Source organism: Agelaius tricolor, unplaced genomic scaffold (genome assembly GCF_023055355.1).
Source record: "Agelaius tricolor isolate 1412-34295 unplaced genomic scaffold, bAgeTri1.0.p SCAF_9, whole genome shotgun sequence".
Lineage (NCBI taxonomy): Eukaryota > Metazoa > Chordata > Aves > Passeriformes > Icteridae > Agelaius > Agelaius tricolor.
This window is the reverse complement of record NW_027269269.1, coordinates 1298954-1319670: the sequence shown is the minus strand read 5'-3', so window position 1 is coordinate 1319670 and position 20717 is coordinate 1298954. Positions and strand designations below refer to the sequence as shown.

At 37.3% G+C, this 20717-nt stretch overlaps 1 long non-coding RNA gene across 4 annotated transcripts in view; it reads right to left on the bottom strand.

The window, feature by feature from the left end:
• The window catches only part of LOC139593258 (uncharacterized), a 32912-nt gene that overhangs the window by 12035 nt on the left and 160 nt on the right, over nucleotides 1-20717 (bottom strand). Inside the window, exons 1-5 of one of the 4 annotated variants that reach the window (XR_011680232.1) lie at nucleotides 20115-20686; nucleotides 9345-9519; nucleotides 7396-7497; nucleotides 6998-7064; nucleotides 1640-1782 (exon numbers count right to left, since the gene is read on the bottom strand). This is a non-coding gene — a long non-coding RNA (uncharacterized lncRNA). Of the gene's footprint in view, nucleotides 1-1639; nucleotides 1783-6997; nucleotides 7065-7395; nucleotides 7498-9344; nucleotides 9520-20114; nucleotides 20687-20717 lie in introns of those variants that run through there. The other 3 variants (XR_011680231.1, XR_011680229.1, XR_011680230.1) reach the window with 3 other exon arrangements.

The following is a 20717-nucleotide window of genomic DNA, read 5'->3' as shown; positions in this document are numbered from 1 at the left end:
TACACAGTACTTTGAGGGCCAGATTTTATCTTACTCCCACCTCAAAAGTAAGAATGAAAAATTGAATGTTAGAGAAAGGGATATTAAATAGTCACTCTTAGTCACCTTGCTTGCCAATCTAATTTCAAATAAGGAGACTGCTTACATTAATCTTTTTAGGTCTAACTTATGCACTTACATGAGACCTTTGGAGTGTGGCCAGACCTTTCAGGAGCTCACCTACCAGGCATTCTCTGTCCTTGCTCCCGCAGTATCTCAGTGAGGATGCTCTGTTTCAATGAATGCTGCCCTAGGTACCTGTTATGATGTACATCTATACTGTGCAATGGAGCCCAGAGCAGCTGGGCTCTGCCAGCCTGGCTGGCGCTCACCCCCATGAGAATACACCCCAGTTTTCCTGCTCTCACTGTATGTGCATGGGAAGTATCTGTGCTGGCACAAGGATGTGTCTGAGCTCCTTATCCTTGCCTCTGAGCAGGGCTAAGGCCTCTGCCAGGCCCGCTGTTACTGCTTAGACATGAGCCACCAGCCCTCTGACCAACACAGACTATCCGATTAACGCCTAATCCGCTTGTGAATCGGCTCCTGGCCACCGCTGCTTTCTGCAGGGCATGACAAAATTCAGAGCTCCTGAGGTGTGTCTAAACCCTGATTTCACTGCAAGTAGCACGCTCTGGAACAGCTATCTCAGCTATGAAACTGGCTCAGCAGAAGAATGTGCAGTGTCTGTGCTGCTCTTTACTACAGAGCATATGCACATCCAGCACCTCAAAATACCCTTAACCAAGGAGCTTTGAGAATTGCCAGCTGCCACAGAAGAGTTCCACTTCAATATAGACCACCAGTGGGATTCAAAGAGTAGGACGGAAAAGAGGCACAAATTCTTTGTTAATTTCAAGAAGTCATTATCTACAAAGATAAGAATATACTTTGTTTTGGTGAAAACAAAAATTTTTGCTTAGGGAATTGTTGGCCTAAGTTATTTCAAATACTAAACTTAAAGGAATCACTTGTACTACATTGCAGTTACAGTAAAACTTTAATTGGTGTTTTTACTTGCACTTTCTAATTGTGTATATTATTTAAATGGTGTGAAACTTCCAACAAAGTAGTACCAATCAGTAACTTAGCATGCTGTCATATTTTTTTAACCAATACGAGGATTAAAAGTTTCCAGCTATGATTAGTTTGTCAATAATTATGTGTTTTGTATCTCCTGCAAAGCTGGATGCAATGCCTGTTAGAACATTCTCATGTATAGTGGTGAAATATACCATGAGAGAGTATACTCTGAGTGAAAAAAAAGCAGTTTTTTTTTTTAAATGACAGTTCAAAAATATTCAGTTCTAAATATTCAGAGAAACAGGCTCACAAACAGTGAGCCATAAACGGCCACTAACTCCCTCTCTAAAATAACTTTTCTAAAAAGATGTTTTCACTATTTTTATATGCAAGAACTCAATGCTAAGTAAAGTTGTACAATGCTTCAGAATTTAAAATACTTCATGATATAGAGCAATCCTCCTACTTTTCACATTTTAGAAGAAAATTTCATCAGACAAATCCTCAGAGAGAGACACAAACACATTTTACTGAGAACTATCACATAGTGTTTAATAAATTACATGCAAATTCTTACCAGAATGCCACTGCTTTTGAAGATGCCATATCCATTGTTATCCTCAAGATATCCATTCTTATTCATCATTAGTACCCTGCTTCCTTTGCACTCAAGCTTCGGAACAATTTCTGACAAGCAACCCACACCTATCAAAATGGTTTCTAGAAAGCAAATTATATAGCTGTAAGACATGGAAAACAAACCAGCAATTTGCAAACCACTGCAAGTGCAATGCAAACACAGCAAATAGAAAATTCATTCTGAAACATTCATCCTATTATGCTGGACACTAATATAACCACAGCTGTAACATTATAACATTATAATATATAACATTTTTAATCATGGTTCACTTACAGAAAAACTGCAAGAGCAAAATTCCTTTTTATCCCATGAAATCTCATATGTTTCATCTCATTAAGGGTGGTCATTTGCTTGTGAATGATTTTTATAAAAGAACAGGATAAAGAAACATTATTCTTAAACTATACTTAAGGTTTTCTAAGGACTTATGAAAATTGAAGTTCCATTTATGCTGGATAGAGCAAATACACAGAACAGTAAAAGGTCCCCGACCACATTAGAAGAACAAGTCTAAACAGGTAAGACAGCACAGGGGAAAAGTCCACACACAGCACAAACAGCCGGACTGCAGTAAATGTAACAGTAGTTCTACTTTGCAGGTGGCTTTTGCTTGCAAACAACATAGAAGGAGGTACAGGGTAAGGAGGGCACATTGGGTGGGAGGAAGCATATGTAGCATGCAGGAACAAAGCAGAAGTGAAGAGGTAGAACAGACAGCAAGAGGTGGAAGAAGCAATCAGTAAGCACAGGACAGAGAACAGCTAATTAAAGTTAGTGAATGTTCTCTGAATGGTCAAAGGTCCCTGGGCTTTTGGCCCTTTCTGTTTCTGTGAGTTAGTCTCTGGCAAGGTCCCTTCTTTACTGCTTCCAGGCTTATAGCAGTATACTTAGACTTATTTTATACTTATTTTCAGTTCTTTTCCCCATCACAATCCCCTCCCCACATCTTAAAGATCTCTCCCTCACTTGTAGCTTTAAAACAGACATGATCTGAATCTACTCAACAATATCTGTATAGAACAAGCACATGCAGATCAGCCCTATTTGCAAATGATCCAAGCTCTTATATTCTGACTTCAACCTTCCTAACTCTTTCTTAGGTAACACATACTGGATAGTAGAAAAGTGAGGCAAGACACTGTTCACTGTTCTATAAAAGAGCAGTTGAAAGTTGATAAAACATTTTACTTCATGCTAAATAACAGAGTTGTTAGGATTCAGAATGGGGACAGGTGCTCTATAGGCTCTGGTGCACATAGCCAGATGGAAATATTATAACCTTCACAGTAAACTGTACTTGTTCTAGCATTAACTGAATAGATTAGGCTTATATCAGAACAGAAGATGCATTTTCATTGTCAAAACACTCATTGTTTATATCCTTTAGCATAAATGGAGATAAGTCAGTGTAAAGAGCAAGTCAGCCTACAAAGGCAAATCAAACCTGTGAAACTGAAGTGGTGTAATTTTTTATGGGGCTGTATGGATAAGGGCAAATAAACTAGATTGAAGTCACTTTCATCTGGTGCAAGATCTCCAATAAGAATAATTTATACTGGCATAGCAACTGCAATATAATTAAAAACAATTCCTGGAATTGGGCCAGTGCTGCCAGGTTGTTTCCTTCTGCATGGAAATAAGCTACCAATAGATACATTTTATACTGATACAGCTCTATTCACACTGGGGAAAGGTAGCTGATACTTTAATTATGCCAGTACAGATAAAGAAGAGAAATGTCTGATAGAAAACCAAGTATCTCAGATATAGTCCATTTACCTATTGCAAGACAGTAACAATATTCCTAGCACAGGCAACACTTTAGAGTACTAATTCTTAATTTAAAAAATAATCCCTCCTGTGTCATTCTCAGAACACCACCAACCTTTGAAATGCTAATGGAATTACTAGAGACAAACCAGACTTGGAATTTCTGCCAGATTCTGTCAGGAGTTCATCTGACAAAAGTTTTCTCTGTGCCACTCAAGTGTCACTATTCTCTTCATATCTCCTTTTCTTTTAAAACAAACTTTTTTTTTAAGCAACAATGTTGTGGTAATTTTGAATCTTTGTAAAAACACTGGTAAAAGTAAAGTGTGTGTCTTGGCTTGAAAAATACACATAAAAGCAATTATTACTTCTCTGCCAGACTACAGCTTTGGAAATTACCTGTAACTTGCCAATGACAATAACAGGCAAGTAGTTATCCAGCAAAATTCCTTTAGCTCAGCTGCACAATAGTACTTCCACACCACCTGCATTTTACCTGGTTGTTTGAAACAGCATTTGCCAATTCCAGCTGTGCTGTTAAAAAAAAAACCCAAAAACCAAACAAAAACCCAAATGTTTTGTTTCTAAAGGAATAAAGTTTAGGATAAAGCTATTTATCCCAGTGTTCTTTAAAGGACAAAACAAGAATGGTAACTCCCAGACAACTGAGTTGAGACACCAGCATAACCTGATAAAACAAGAATGCATTTTCCTCTTTACTTGTGACTTCTTTACAACAGCTTCCAAAATAGACTCAAGAGAAATCCATTGTTTTTGTCTCCCTATCTCTGCCTCCCCCTAAAATAAGACCTCTGCTCTCAGGAATCTTAGAATAAAGTGAAATATCTACAACTGTAACTTACCTATCAAAGGTGAACTGCATGTGCCTCACTAAGAATATGAATTGCAGCAACCATAACTTAGCACATGTACTGACAGGTACGTTAGTTATTAAAAAATTAGAAAAATATTGACTTTTAATAGCATGAATGTTCTCATCCAGGGATCAACCTGTTAAAAAGTGAGGTGCTTGAAAGTAGGGGGTTTTTGTTAGCTAGTTGATGAGCCTCAGCAAGAAGAAAAAAGTTGAAAATAAAACTCAACATTACAATTCTTGTACAGCATGCTATCATAAATTAATGGAAAGGGCCTACTTATATAGAAAATCTTGTTAAACAAACATAATGTCTCTATTTAGAAAAAATATCTCATTGCAAATAGTCAATAGAACACTTCAAAGACCTGCCAATAAATGTAGTCTATTATATGCAAAATTTATCATTTCTCAATACTCTGAAATTCTGTAAAAATTAATTTAAAATACTTTTAACTTACAGAAAGCATCTTGAAGGATGCAATACCTAATCTACTCCTTAAAAATCAACTTCACTGCTCTTTTTGACAGTATTCCATAATGTACACAATTACCATTCCACAGCATGATAATGAAGTTAATCGCCCAAGCACTACATAGGCTTCATCACCTCCTCTTGGTGAGCATGTCAGGAATGAGATATCCTCTTTTGGAAGACCCTGAAACTCCCATAGCTGTATTGCAGATAAGGCAACAGATTCTCCTCCTTCAAAAATATAACCAACCAGTTCAATATGACAACAATAAAAGACCGGGATCCGAGAGGAGATCATATAAGCTAGATGTTCATGACCAGGATAATAAATTTCTGGGCCTGCTCTCAAAAAAATGTCATGATGTTGGGACCCAAAATCAGAGCAGCACGTTGGGTGGTATCCAGTCCTGCCATTGTTGCTAAGCCCTAAGGTAAGCTACACATCAGCTCCCACATGAGCCCTCTCTCAGACATTCTTGGAACACAAGTCCCAAGAACAAGTTAAGATACGTCCTTCTGAGCAGGCAGGAAGCTGTGTTCTAAAGAACACTGGAACAAAGATATTCCATAAAACTAATATATCAATGGGTTACCCACAGAGAGAGGTACATGCACAGCTGATGTGTTGCTCAGAGACTTCTATTTTGAAGTACTAACAAACTTATCTACAGTGGTATGAACTGTCTCTTAAAACACGTCACTTCTCTAAGATTGAATGTGCTGTGTGCTACACGATTTTTTTTAATTATAAAGAACCTTTAATAACTGTTGATCAGATTTTCTATAACTTTACAAATTCAAGAGGTACAGGAATTTGCCCCAAATAGTTTAGTATATCCTGTGGCAAAAATTACAGGGATTACTAATTTCTATAGGGGAAAAAATCCCCAAACCTTGTATTCTTCACCACTTAGGAACACACAACTTATTACAAGCATGTAATTCTCCTTCTACGTACTTAAATGAATTAAGAAGCTACTATAAAGCCATTTGTATTTAAATAGTTTTTTTTAACCAATTGCTTGGAAGGAATTATTTCTTACTTTTTAAAGCAGATGATCTATTTCAGATGCAGCTGTTTCTCTCACATTCTATATTGCCTATAGAACTGAACATAGAAAACCCTAAATATATCTCATTGATGGTAACAGCCCATTGAAGTTAAATATCTTAAAAGGTAATACATGTATTTCTTTGATTTGTTGTAATCTTTTATCTTAAAATACTCTCAATTTTTATTCTTGATCTCAAAATACTGATCCTTTTATATTATCTTTCTGGTTTTGAAGGTGGCAAGGAAGTAAGTCTATAGTTGAAATTGGGTAAGTCTTAAAAACAAATACCCAAATCTGTCATGTCTTCTCTTTGAAACACTACAACAGAGGAAAAACCTTTTGTTTTTTAACAAGGAAAACTTACTGCTTTTTTTAACAATTACAGAACTATTTTCCACCTTTTTCCTTCCCATCCCTCCCAAAAAGCAGAGCAAAAGAGGAGCCTGGATGCTGAACTAGGAGAAGCCACCAGAGATGGCCATAGCAGCTCCTGCTGCCGTTGCACACCGTTCCTCTCCAAGTTTCCTTCCCCCGGTACTGAGGCAGCAGCACCACTGTACTTTCCAAGAGCAGAAATAAACTACAGCAGCACCAGTTCTGGGGGACTTTAAGGCTCTCTGTTAGCAACTATACTGAGCTGTCACAACACAATTTAGCTACCCTGTTCTTGGAGAAAGTGGGGACTAGCTGAAGCAGGAAACAAACCAAGTTAATCCCATGATCTGAAGAGAACCCCTATCACTTACTCTAATATGGAAGCTGTTAGTTCTAAATTATACATTCAATATGAGAAGACATCTCTGTCTTTGCAAAATAAAAACCACAGTAGTTGAACCAACTACACACAGGTTCACATTGGAAAATGGGATTAGAAATAGACATTCATGTTCTGTGTCAGTACAGAAGTCCTCTTTAGAAACAGTACTGCTGGAATGTTAGATAATTATATAAGGCTCAAATAGCAACTAACAAATCCTCTCACAAATATAGACATGCCTATTTTAAATTAAATGTTAAGTGGGAAATATTTATAGTTTAAATTGCACACTTTGCTACTTAATTATCATAATTTTAAAAAGAAGACACCTTTAATTTCCTCCTCCAAAGAAGTTATTTACCTGATCTGTAGCCTGGGAGTCCCCAGTAGTCAGTTCTGAGATTCTCATCCCACTGAATGTCAAGCACCTAGCATTTGAAGGATGGTATTTCAACATCAGTTATTGACAACTTAACTTTGACTCACCAAAGATAAACCAACCTTCATTCCCACTCAGGTCAACTCATTGATTTCACAGAAAACACATTTAGAAAGCAGAGCTGAATGTTTTCAGAAATTCCACTGATGAGATAAAAAGGGGAAAAAAAACCCAGCCAGCAAAAAGGAACTGATATAAAATGCTTGAGACTTCTTGATGCATGATGAATCAAGTATTTTGGTATATTTCTGTGCAAAGTAACAAATAACCAAAATTACTGTTAACTGCTTGCTGAAATGATATAATCTCAAATACCTTACCTTCTTAATCTTCAGATACAGGACTCTGTTCTTTGACAAAAACCCAATTTTATCCTTGTACCAGAGGTTGTGTTAGGAAAATAACAGTTCTGCTGAAAGAGTCTGAAAAAAAAATACACTTGCTGCTCTCAATATCCATATTATAGACACCTTAAGCATTATTATGAATAATATGGAACTTGGTTTCTGTTTCACTCTTGTCCTACTTTTGGTTCAATGGAACTGTGTTCCATTAAAGTTTGACTTCATGTGCAGTTGGAATAGATTCTCACCAACAAGACCTAATAAGCTTAAGAATAAATATTGTCCTTCAATTACCTTAAAAATAAATTTGGATACACCAAAGCCCTCAGTTTTTATAATTGTGTCATTAAAAAAAAAATTAAAATTGTATCTAGTGAACACTATTCATAGCATTCATACTGCAAAATAGGACCAGATAATTCTGGTTTGTGATGATTATATTGACATGTATTTCAATTTTTAGAAATACACTGAAGCAACAGCCTCCTTTTCACTACTGCTATTCCTGTTTGGAGTACACAAACAATTCAAAAGCTATTTTAAACTAGTCTCTGACTTCTAATTATCCATTACATTATAAAGCATTTATTTAAAACATCATCTTCATGATTCCTACAAGAATGAGGGGACTAAATTAAAGGCTTACACTTAAAAAAAAAAGCAATGTTCTTTCTATGTCACCGAAGTTCTCAGCATCAGTTGTCTACCAGGAAGGCACTGACAGGAAGTCAAACATGCATGAAAACACACAGAACAGGAGCCTCTGTTTCCAGACCCAAAAGATACCACAATAATATACCTGAGAAATTTGAAATCCATTTAATTCTGCAGGATTTTTAGCATGACAAATGATATTGTTAAAGCTTCTCAGATCATATATGCATCTAGAAAAATGCAAATGATCAAGTAATTTAACTAATAAATCTAATTTAACTAGCAAATCTAATTTAACTAACTAAACTAGTAATTTAACTAACAGAGTAGACAGATATCATTAAAAGATTCTTGATTTGTGCACCACTGAAAAGGCTGACTAACTGTACTCTACCTGATAAGAAACATTTGCTGGTCGGTTTCTTCTCACATTATCATTTATTTGTCTGCTGGTTGGAACACCAAACCCATCACCACTTAAAGAATCCCCACAGTTTGCAATGAGAACACAAGAAATTCAAGTGCCTGTTTAAATATTCACAATTATTTTATTAATTTACTGCTAATAGTTCTTATTGAATATACATTGCATATAGCTCCCATACAGAATATTACTAGAAACCAACTTGTGCTGTGAAGTCATGATTAAGTTATTAAAATAATTGGATGTCTTGAAAAAAAATAAATGCTAAATAGAGAAACCATTAGTCTAAAATTAAATCCTGGTCAGGTGTTACAATGCCAAGATTTAATAACACACTTTAGAAAAAATAAAATTAAAATAAATTTTTAAAAATGCCAAGGCTGATTTTTTTAAAGCAGAAAATTTTCCAAGTTGTGAAAACCTAACTGTGCCTTCCTTTTTACTGCCTCTGAATGACTTGAGACCTAATAACATTTTGATACAAAACAACAACTCAGGCTTAGCAAAATACTGAATTTATATAATAAACACATACAAAAAGTCTGAAAAAGCATGCAGCAAAAGGGAATTGTGTCATTAAGATCATAACCTCCATTGACAGCTACTTGAGAAATAATAAATGGTGCCAGAATTATTTTCCAGACTATCTCCCTCTACTCATCTTGTATGTCTGCTCCTACATGTGCCTTTTAATTTCAACATACTTCATGTGTCAAATGACCAACACAAAGGCTCTGACAGGACATAGCATATATGCTAATGTAAATGAAATTTACATATATGCATATATGCTAATGTAAATGAAAAGCATACCAAACCCAAGTAAGAATAATTAAACAAAACGTACCTGGACTTGAAAAAGCACCCTTGAGCTGCATCAGTGCTAATTCCCAAATGAAGACTCTTCCTTGCAAATGAGTGAGCTTTCTTCAGATCATTATTCTGTGGCACAGGCTCCTCCAAATGGCAGAATGAATGTATTGCCATTATTGAAAATTTACAGATCATCTGAAGTAATTGAACTGCAAGCAAGAAATAAAGCAACTTTATTTGGTCTAAACTTACTGAAAATACTTTATTTAGTTTTCAAGAACTTGTTACTTAACAATAGCATATAAAATACATAAAGGATACGTATATGCAGTGATTGATAAAAGTATAAATTGATTCATTAAACCAGACAGACAGTTCATCTAAGCAGAGATGCCCAGATAAGGAACTTACATTTAATGCTACTGCAGAGCACCATTTCCATACATTTTAGGGATGTTTCTTATACATTATATATTTCTTCTCTTCAAAGAGGCTTTCACCTGGGTATCTACAATGATACATGTATTTTGCAGAATATTTTGCTTGTAATATAGAATTATCTTCAAGTAGTTGAAGTTACCCCTTCCAGCATGAATTATTTTGTAACTAAAACTACCAAATGTCATCTACCACCATTGTGCTAATACAGACAGCTTTAGAAGGCTGCCTTCAAGTTTTCACAACTTCAAGTTTCTCTGATATTACAGAATGTATTCTGTACTACTTGGGATGCTTACTTGAGGGCAAGATGAGTCACAGATTCTAAAGGCATAATCTGATGAGCATCTATTCTGGTAAAATGCCAGTTCAAAGAGAGAGGACCCTCCTGCTGCTTGTTCTGATCCTTAGGCCATGATCCCATCTCCTGGTGGAGCCACCCACTAGACCAGAGTGAGGAACTAGATTGGGTCAGAAATTGCTGCTTGCCACAGATCCCTCTCGAAGTCAGGATCAATTTTCTGATTCAAGTCACTGCATGGTGGCACAAATCACTGTGCTAATACAACAGGAAGGAAAGTGAGGGAGCAAGACCACACAGCTAATTGCAGCTACAAATGTCAGTACTTAAGAACTGCTCTTGTCATCTGAGTGTGAACTACAAGGTACATCACAGCTTTGCCACTGAAAGCAGCATAGCATACTACTGGACTGCTTTAACTTTCAGTTCCACCTCTGCATCACTGGTCATCATCCCCACAATGGCATCAAAAATGACAACTTGCAGAGCCTCGCCAAAATTGCGTGGGATACAATTTCCTGCCAAAGGCCATACATTGCAAGTTTAAGGTGGGATGAACTAAACAGGGTGTGTGAGTGTATAAGTATGTCGGTTCATCCCTCTCTAGTCTACTAATAACAGAAGCAAATTAGTCATTCTTTAGATTGCTAAACACAGAAGAGATTAATGCAGTTAAACATGTCTGCTTAGGTTAGGCCTGGCCTTTTCTAACTTTGAAATCAGGGAGTGATTGAAACTTTATCAAAAAGGAAAATTGAAAAGTCATTTATAGTTTAATAAGAATTCAGAGATTTCAGAAATCCAAGTACTGGGCAGATAGATATAGAAGACCAACTCACAAACAGACCAAAGTGAAGTACAGACTGCAGCCTATGCCCTTGTTATTAGGGAACAAACACACAAGCAAGGGACACATGACAAGTACCCCAGCTGCAGCTGGTATTTTTCATTACCTCTAAGATACAACTGCATAGAAAGCTGTTGTATCTTGTGCTCACAGAACTACTAGGCTATCCATGCAGAATTCAAAGCTACTTAAGTAGCATTAAAATAAGAGTCCTTGGTCTGCAAATTCCAGCTCTGCTCTTTGTGTTCAGTTTAGAAGTACAGTATGTACAGCACTTGACAGCTTCCGGTCTCCTGGCACAGCATCTCATCCTAACGAGATGCATTCTTCTTAGCAGATCAGCCACTTCATCCTTTAGAACCACTAAAGGAATGAATAGCATCGAGTCCTGGTGACTTAGGAGTCTTTAGCACTTCATTCTAGCATTCAGTCTTTTGCCACTCTAATCCCATAATCAGATAACAACCAATCAACATTATTTGAAAAGAATAAAATGCCCGTAACATCCTTGTGGCAAAGAAATAAAGCATAAAGAAATAACTCCACTCCCTCCTAGCACATCTTATTCCTTTTAATTGCTTTCTATACTCCCTAAAAGCCCAAGAGACCCATCAGGTCCTTAAAACATTATTTGCAATGTTACCATACTCCTTGTATTTTTAAATAAAAGCACACAAACAAGTGCTTTCCTGAAATACACTGCTACCAATAAGACATGACAACTATAGCCTGTTACTGAGATTAATGCAACTATTGGGAAGCTCAAAATGTTACATAAAAACATTTCTAATTGCATGCAAGTGAAAGTGATTGGCCTTTTACAGACAGCAGATTAGGGATTTCCTCTCTTATCACCAACTTCTTGCTTAAAAGTAAGTAATTAACAATACCAAATGAGAACAGTTATAGAAGTATCAATGGGTACAAAGTTTATCCAGACACAGGAAGAAAATCCATAATCATATGGATTAATAATCTCCCTGCACATGAGAAGGATTATTTTTTATTAAACTCAACCAGCTGTGTCTCAACATCTACATGTATTCAGATTCTACATAGTATATTCTAACAGTGGGGGGATTTGTAAGGGTGGTAGTGGGTTTGGGATTTTTTTTTTCAATATAAGAATGCCGTCTCACATTCTGAGTCCTTGCTTTGGAAAGTTTTTAGGGCCTCAAGCCTTTCTTAGGCTGCTAACCTGCACTGATGCCTTCATTACAGTAGTTCAGTACTAGTGGTACCTGAATTAGGCAGAGTAAGTTTAAATCCATTCAAGCACCTCAATTGCACATAAAGCATCAAACTTTCAGCCACTCTCCTCTGGACTAATTCTAGAACAAGTCAACTGTATGCTAGGAAAGAATTCCTACACAAGGAATTCAAACTGACATAACACTGTACACAAAGAATTTGAAGCAATACACAAAAAAGGCATGAGTGTATTCCTCTTACTGTTTTAAATCTTAAACTTGGGTCAAATTTGCAACTCCATGCTACAACGTGATGCAATTAGGTAAAATAATGGCAGTGACTTACTAGAGTTTAGCTTATCCAACTTAAATTTTTTTACAAAGGAAGTTATCTATTTGCATAATACAAGTGTGATAATCAAAAAATCATTCTAGTAGGAACAGGCCTCAGAGGTCATCTAGTTCAATCTCTGCTCAAAGTAGCATTAATATGTGAATACTCATTAATGATACAAGTTGTACTCTCAACCTTGCAGCCCACTAATCACATGTAATCCTTAATCAAATGCACTCAACTGCCTTTGATAGGATTACTTATCTGCAGAAGGGTTTGTGGGACCAGTCACTTGCCACACATTATTCCTAAGTATGGAACATTATAGCACTTCCAGCTGTACTTAGAGCCAGTGCCACCCCTGCTTTTCACTAATCAGTATTGTTATGAGAGCAGCTTTCCAAGGGGACCTGCTGTACAGGGGTAGATTTTGATGGATGACAAAAGGATGGAGTGAAGTAGGGGGTGATGAACCCCTAAGCAAGTTAGAAGCACAGGGCCGGGTCCTGGTTTCAGATGGTTTGCAGGTTGATGAATGTAGGACAGAGGTCCTGCTCTGAGAGATACCTATAAACCTAAAAAATACCTATAAAGAGAATTTAACACCACTGGTACCAACAGTCCTTTAGATATCAAGATCAGGGACCAAACTTCAGCAGAATAAGTTTGGGAACTTCTGTTATAGTACTGCCATTTTGTTTTGTTCCTCCAGTTTTGCTCTGATAAGGACCTCCATTTTGGATTTGTGCTTAAGTTTACACCTTTATTTCATGCATGATACACGGTACAGCATTGCTAATTACAAAAAAAAAAAAAAAAACCCAATTAAGAAACCCTCACTGAAACAATCCACAAGTAATAATAAAAAAAGTTGAAATGTTTTATAAAAACATAGTTACTCAATGACACAAGCTGAATTACAAAATAAATTTGCCTTATATTAGTTCAGTAATATCCTCTGTTCTGAAGCATGAAATACAGTGACAGTTTATCTATGCTGTGTGACAATACATGAACTCTGCCAAACAAACTAAATAAAGTTAATCTTCTAAATAATTATTTCTTTTGAACATTTAATACCTGATGTTGTAAGTAACTTCAAATATTAATATTGTGGCACTACTGTAAACAATATAGGCACTATTTAAGTGGTAACAACAACAACAAGAAATAAAAAGCAGAATATGTAGAAAAAAAGAAATTTACTTTAGCAGCTTTGCTAACCTCAGTCTTAGGACCATTCAAAAGGCATTTTAAAACACTGGGTTCTGGGGTATTTTTAAATGCACTGAAAACCTTTTAAATTCTTCAGTTCCAGACATTGTTTACATGCCTTCCCCAAGTATTCATTAGTAGCCACTGCTGTTTGCTAGGTTTCATAGAGGGCCTGTCCCTATTTGACCTCATTCACTTAAACTACACTTTACTCCAACAACATCCACAGAAGGAGTTAAATTTTCCACCAGCGTTCAAGTGGCAGAAGTTAGGTCACAGGATGGTGCACCCATATCAACCAAAAAGTCATGAAAGTAAGGGACATGGTTCAAGATGCAGTTAGGAAGAGGCAACAATCAAGCCAGCAACTCTAAAGCCAAAAACAAGAGGTCAGTCAGATTCTCAAACTGACAGAGCATCTTCACCAGCAAATTCCTACCTTAGATATCTTTATTTTACACTTGTGTTAAGAAACTTCAATATTTTTTCTGATTAATAGAGGGGAGTAATTGATTCTACTAAATATTTAAGTTCCCTTTTAACAATAAACTCAATTGCTTTTGTGTTTTAGAAAAAAATTACTTTAGAATAGTTGTTTGCAACAAAACTAACTGCATTTCCATATTTGCAACCCTTCTTAGAAGTGTGGTGTTTGGCATACTAGCTGAGAAAGGAAGGGCAATACCTGACTACCAAGCAACAAATCCCTGTCCTGGCACCCTGTCTGAGAGAAGAGAGAATAAATTCCAAGGAGATGCTCCATGGTATGTTGCCAACACAGGTATGCCCACACATTGCTAGGTGCTGCTGCCATGTAAAAAGCAGATTATTGGGTTTGAGTTTTAGCCAAGGTGCAAAATTACTTTACTGAAAACTTTAACTAGGAAAAAGGCAACCAAAAAAAAAAAAAAAAAAGAGAAAGAGTTTTGTCAATTATACCATATTGTGTACAGAGAATGACATCAGCACACCTCAAAAACACCCCACTTCTGCATTGGCACACCACAGGTTATATAAAAATTACCAGTCTGCCTAGTTAATAACGTTTCTGATATACAGAAAAAGCACTATCAGGCTGAAAAGGACAATTACAGCCATTCCCTTGTGTTCTAAAGGCAAAGGTAGAAACGATGCTTTACATAGAACAAGTACTGAACACCACCATAGCTTTGGAATATATCTCTAATTTTAAAGTACAAAGGAAGGTTGAGAGATTGACAGGGAAGAGGACATGCAATTAGATGCACTTAACAGGCCAATGGGTTGCAACACTTGAAGAAAGAAGTGCTAATTTACATTAGCAAACCAGAACTCAGCAATATTTCATTTCAGCTAGAAGTTGAACTATTGATATTTTAGGCTAGAGGGAAAAAAGGTAATAATTTTTTGTTACCATCATGATCCCACTCATCCCTAAACCCTTGTCAATCCAGGGTCCAAGAATTACAGAAAAAAATGCTCTAAAAACAGTTTGGAGATTTAAAAAAATAATTTATTTAGAAAAGGGTAGTGGTCTCCAGGCCCAAAATGTCTCCTATTTGAGGGTGAAGAGCTACATGCATTCTTACAGCACCTAGCATAACAAAATCATGTGGTGATTCAGCACCAGAAGCAAATAAAAACTGCCACATAAAAATATCTAGGTCCTATACTTTAATAAAGACAAATGATTTTCTTTCATTAGCCCTACCTAAGGAATTACTTCGTATACAAATAAATTTTTCAGGCATTAAGAAAACCAAACAAAACCACCACAGGATAACTCAGAAACAAGAAAGATTTTGCAAGGGATTTAAGCTCACACAGAATTAGTCCCACCAACTTTAACAAACTCTTTAGACTCAAGCAACTCTGTGAAATATTAGGGAAGTATGCAATATTTTGGCAATTCTAGAAAGAGGAGACAGGACAAGCATTTGAAACTCTTCAGAATAAGCATCAGTCTTTGTTTGATTCTACACAGCACTTACTGGAAAGAGATGCCAGAAGCTGGAGCCTCTGTTCACACACAGTGTAAAGTGGCTGTAACAATACCAGCGTCCTTACAAAGGACATTTAATCAAAGGGGACTGCAGAAAGCAAAAACCCCCAAGACTAAATAGGAAAAGAACCACAAGATAATGGTGATAAAATGTAGCTCAAGTGCTTCAAGTACCAGAGGGTACTTGAAGTCTCTAATGGACAGGTAATGCTACATCAGTATAAGTTTAAATAGTAAGTAAGAGTGGAAAATCTGTCACTTTCAAAATTTCACAAAATGGATCATTGTTCTTTTTCCTTTGTCAGTACCAATTGACATCTTACAAACTTAGGATCAGTCTACTTGAAAAGACTTCTTCCTTCTGAAAGTACCAGAATACATGAAAAATACCTTCAAGTACATTATGGAGTGTAAAAAGAACAGGCCAATTTCTTAGACAGCAAGTGTATTACTTAATATTCTTTGCTCTGCTAACATAGGAAGTGGATTCTGCAGCCAAGATATTTAGAATTTTTTTCTCAAGATTCACAAGGGTTCAACTTTAACTAATATGTTTGATTACCACTACTTTTTTCAAGAAGACAAAACAGCCTTTAAAGTTACTTTGAAAACAGAATGAAACAACTAAGATTCTTTTTAAAAGTGTCATTATATCAATTACTGTTTACTTGCATAGATATAATTTAGTATTAATTTCCCTTTTATAAACACACACAAAAGAGTGATAGCACCTTTTACATCATCACAGTTTTTCTAAATTCCTGTACAATACTGTCTTTAGTAACTACTGCTGAAAATCACTGTTCTCAAAATGAATGAAACTTTACTGATAATACATCTTGGAATTCTGCTATAAGTCAATCAGTTAAACCTAAAACCACCTTAGAAATTCCAGACTTCCATACAGAGGAAGAGAAAAACAGTATAAGGGCCAAACAAAAAGGAGAGTCAAATATAACCTGCCTTAAAAGAGCAATTAATGCATGAAACCAGAAACCAGCATATCACATCCGGGCAAGTGTTAACTATTTGTTCATTTAATTTCAAAGCACTTGGCTTGCTGTAATCCTTCTTACTTAGTAAGTCTTTTAACCAATGCAACTCCAAACTTCCACATCAGTTTTTCAAATCCTTAACATCAAGCTAGCCAATATCTTGGTCACTACAGAGACATGAATTTTGTTTGATTGTTGCTGTATTACCTCATTCTGAGTCCTATCCAAATCCTTCCATCAACATTAAGCTGTATTTTCTATTTTTGCTGATTTTCACAAGAGTAGCAACACAACACCACAGAAACATAACCTAACTACTGGAAGATTCCTAAGGACACAAATGCACAACATAACCACCATGATCATATCAGATAGCAATCAGCTTTCCACGGGTTTCAGAAACAACATTTCATCACTGGTATTTCCCCACTAGAAAGATTCCTGAAAATAATTCATTTCTGGAAACACAAGAGATACTAAGTTAGTTCTTGGCTGTTGTTCCCTACTAGAATGGGGTCAGAAGCCTACAGGCTGTAGAAAATGGAGGTAAAATAACTTAAGAATAGTATGAAAAATAAGAAATTATGTTGAAGGCCAGCTACAATTCCGAAATGGAAATCTTTGCAGTGATTTGCAGAAAGCACTGCATCAGGTGTCAAGCTTCTCTCTTTCTACACAGCAAAAAACACACTCCTGTTAAGGATGACAAAATAAGAGGCATTCTCATAAGATCCAAGAAGAAAAAAGAAATTTACCTTTACCTCAGAGCAATATATAGATTTCTCCTGCTCTGTCAAGGCTACAGGCATCATAGTAGGGAAAAATGCAGCACTTCTTTTTTTTCCTGTACTTTTGAAAATGAGTCATAAAAATGTAACAGGTTTTTACACCAGAAAAAATAAAGGGTTTAAACGGGCAGCAGTTGACAAAAAAAACCTGGTCTCTTATTTTAGAATCTCTCTCAGAAAAGATCTCCCTCCCTTTAGTAAAGTACTGCAGTGCAATAGCAAAAGGATACTATGTGTATATATCATAGTAATGTTACTAATTTTTGGGCTTAAAAATAGTTGAGGAATGCAAAAAAGTTTACAATCACAGTCACCTGGTCTTCATATACAAAAAAAAAAAAAAAAATCTAAGTGAGACAATGGTTTTCTTGTGACCTGTACTCGAAAAACAGAACATAATCAATATATTTAAGCAATTAAACAGAGAAAAAGAGGTACACATATAATTCATTACTTTATTATTCTTACATTAAAATTTAAACTTGCAAAGTGCCATTTTAGAAATGTTCTTAGGTTTTGGAAAAAGGAGGACAGTCAAGCAGAAAAAAAATCCAAGAAACAAAACCTTTAAAGCAAAAGTTTTCAGCTGGTACCTCCCACTCCATTCTCAGTTTCTCAGAGATCATCATGCAGCATCAACATGGTTAGAACTGAGCAGCCAGCCGGTGTGTAATTTGCATGTGAAAATATTTTTAGAAGACACACATGAATAGCATACACTCACAGCCCAAGTACAATTTTCTAAATAAATGCCCTGAATATTGTTTTCCCAACATTCTCAACTATGTTCCAGATAATGGTTTCTTGTACAGATTTGTTACTCTTTGAAAGCACCAGATATATATATACCCATATATACATACATACAAATATATATATGTATCACACACGTGTGTATATATATATATATATATATATCAAGCCTTAAACAACACTCATTTCAAGAGTTCACCTTGGGGTTTGAGGGGAGACTGAGTCTTCACTGTGTCTGTGTAATCACAAAGTTGGCAAACAATGCTTGAACAGAGTGCAACAAGAGGATGATTCCCTGATTCAGGAAGTTAAATCAGACATGGATGTCCATTCACTTGCCTGAACCAAAGGAACTTCAAAAATTGTATCTTAAAACCCTCCTAATTTTTTCTATGTTGTGAAAAAAGTTTCAAAAGGCAGATAGAAATTGATAAAACAAGAAACAAGCCATGTGCTCATGCACTGTTAGTTAAATCGAAACCAAATCTAGTCAAATTGACACAACATGCAAGACAAAGCTCCATTTGGGCAAACAGCAGTCTAACTAGATCCCAAAGTCATTACCAGTCCACATCTGGAACACTCAAATCAATTCCTCGTGACTGCAGAGTTGGCATCACATAGTAATTATTACTATAGGACTCTTTTGTTCAGGACAAATGAAGTTCTATGGTAAAATGAGATGAAAACATCAGTTTCTTTGCCAACACACAAATTCTGTTCCTTAAGCATATGGAAAAACTCAGGTTCTGGATTCTGTCTGTGGGAGGAGCTTTCCTTTAATCAGGGAGGAAATTTCCTTGAATGTCAGGGAGGAAAAAAGATAAAGATAAGAAAAAAGATTAAATAAAAGATTCATTTCCTTGAATGTCAGGGAGGAAAAAAGATAAAGGACTCCAGTAAATCCTACTGTGGTACCCAGGGGTACCTTAAAAACACCTGAAATAATTGAATACTTTGGGTTGGAAGGGACCTTTAAAACTCATCTAGTCCAACCTCATGCAATGAGCATGGACATCTACAAGACCAGGTTGCTCAGAGTCCTGGCCCAAATGACCTTGAATGTTTCCATGGATGAGGCATCTACCACTTCTCTGCAACCTGACAGTTTTTCACCACCCTCATTGTAAAGTATTTCTTCCTAGACCCTGCTAAAAATGCCTGTCCCCAAATATAAGTTAATTTACCAAAAAAGTTGGAGGTGGAAGAGAGGAGACAAAGCAGAGAATGGAGGCATTAGGCAGTTTAAAAAGTCTTAACAGTATTGAGTAATGAATTCTAATTTACCAGAGAACTGGGATTTAGTACCTAGAGCTTTTTCAAAATCAGCCCCTGCTAACAAGCAGCAAAGAACACCTATTTAATCCTTCCAGAGCACAAACACACACAAGTAAACGCCTTTTGCCACTTCATCTCTTAGGCTGTACACACTTGAAACAAAAGTTTGTGGAAGGCCAAAACAAAACGGCCGACTCAGTTACCCCTGGGAAAAGGTAAAACTTGCACTAAAATCAAAGCACTAATGAAGCAAACCCCAACATCAATCTAAAAAAGAAGCACTCGTGACATAATTCTTCACAAATTTCATTGCACTATTTCTCCAGTCAGGCATAAAACTTCCTCCAAATAGAACAAAATACTCTCAAACATTAATTCAACCTTGACAACATTGCTGCATAAATTAAAGGAATAACTACAGAAAAAAATTAGATTACGGATGTTACGACGGACCCATTATAGTAACACATCATTTCGCGATGCAAATTATACAGGGCTAAGCGCTTTTTAAAAACGCAACCAGGAGCAGCGTGTCAGGAAAGCAGAGGCAGGCAGGAGGAGAGAAGGATTTTCTGTGCTATCACTGGAACAATCTCCTGACTCACTGGCTCCTGCAGCCGCGGGGAGCAGGAGGCTGGGGCCGCACTGACAGCTTTCCTGACGCAAGAGACGCGGAGCACTGACCTAAATGCCGCAGCTGCTGAGCTCCTTGCAGCTCAGCCCGAGGAAAAGGGGCCAGCATGGATTCAAGTGCCAGTCACAAACACTCCCGCAGCCCGAGGCTGCTGCTGCTGCACAGACGCTCGCCGAGACCCCCACATCACCTCGACCTCTTGAGCCTGAAACTTCCAAAAACGACTGCGAGGCGAGCTCTAGGCTGAGATTTAGAGCAGAGATTTTCAACAGGGAGCTAAGCATCCCTGTAGCGCTTCGGCGGCAGCAGCAGAACTGGCCGCCCCAGGGTCTCGGGCAGAGTCACACGGGAGGCACCGAGCCCCGGACAAGGTTAAACCCCACCCTGGGCGCGACTTTAGGCCGGCACTCAATGGCCGCAGGTTAATCATCAGCTTCCTGCCCCGGGCACTGCGCCGAGCGGCGGCGCGGCCCCTCCCGACACCGGGGCGAGCGCCGCGGGGCCGCCGCCTCCCGGGCCTCAGCTGGGGGGCAGCAGGAGCGGGCCCCTCCCTGCCCGGGGAGGCGCCGCAGGACCGGCCCTCGCCGCCGTGCCCTCCCACCGCGCCGCGTGAGTGACGGAGCGGGGCGGAAGGACGCGGAGGAGAGGGGGAG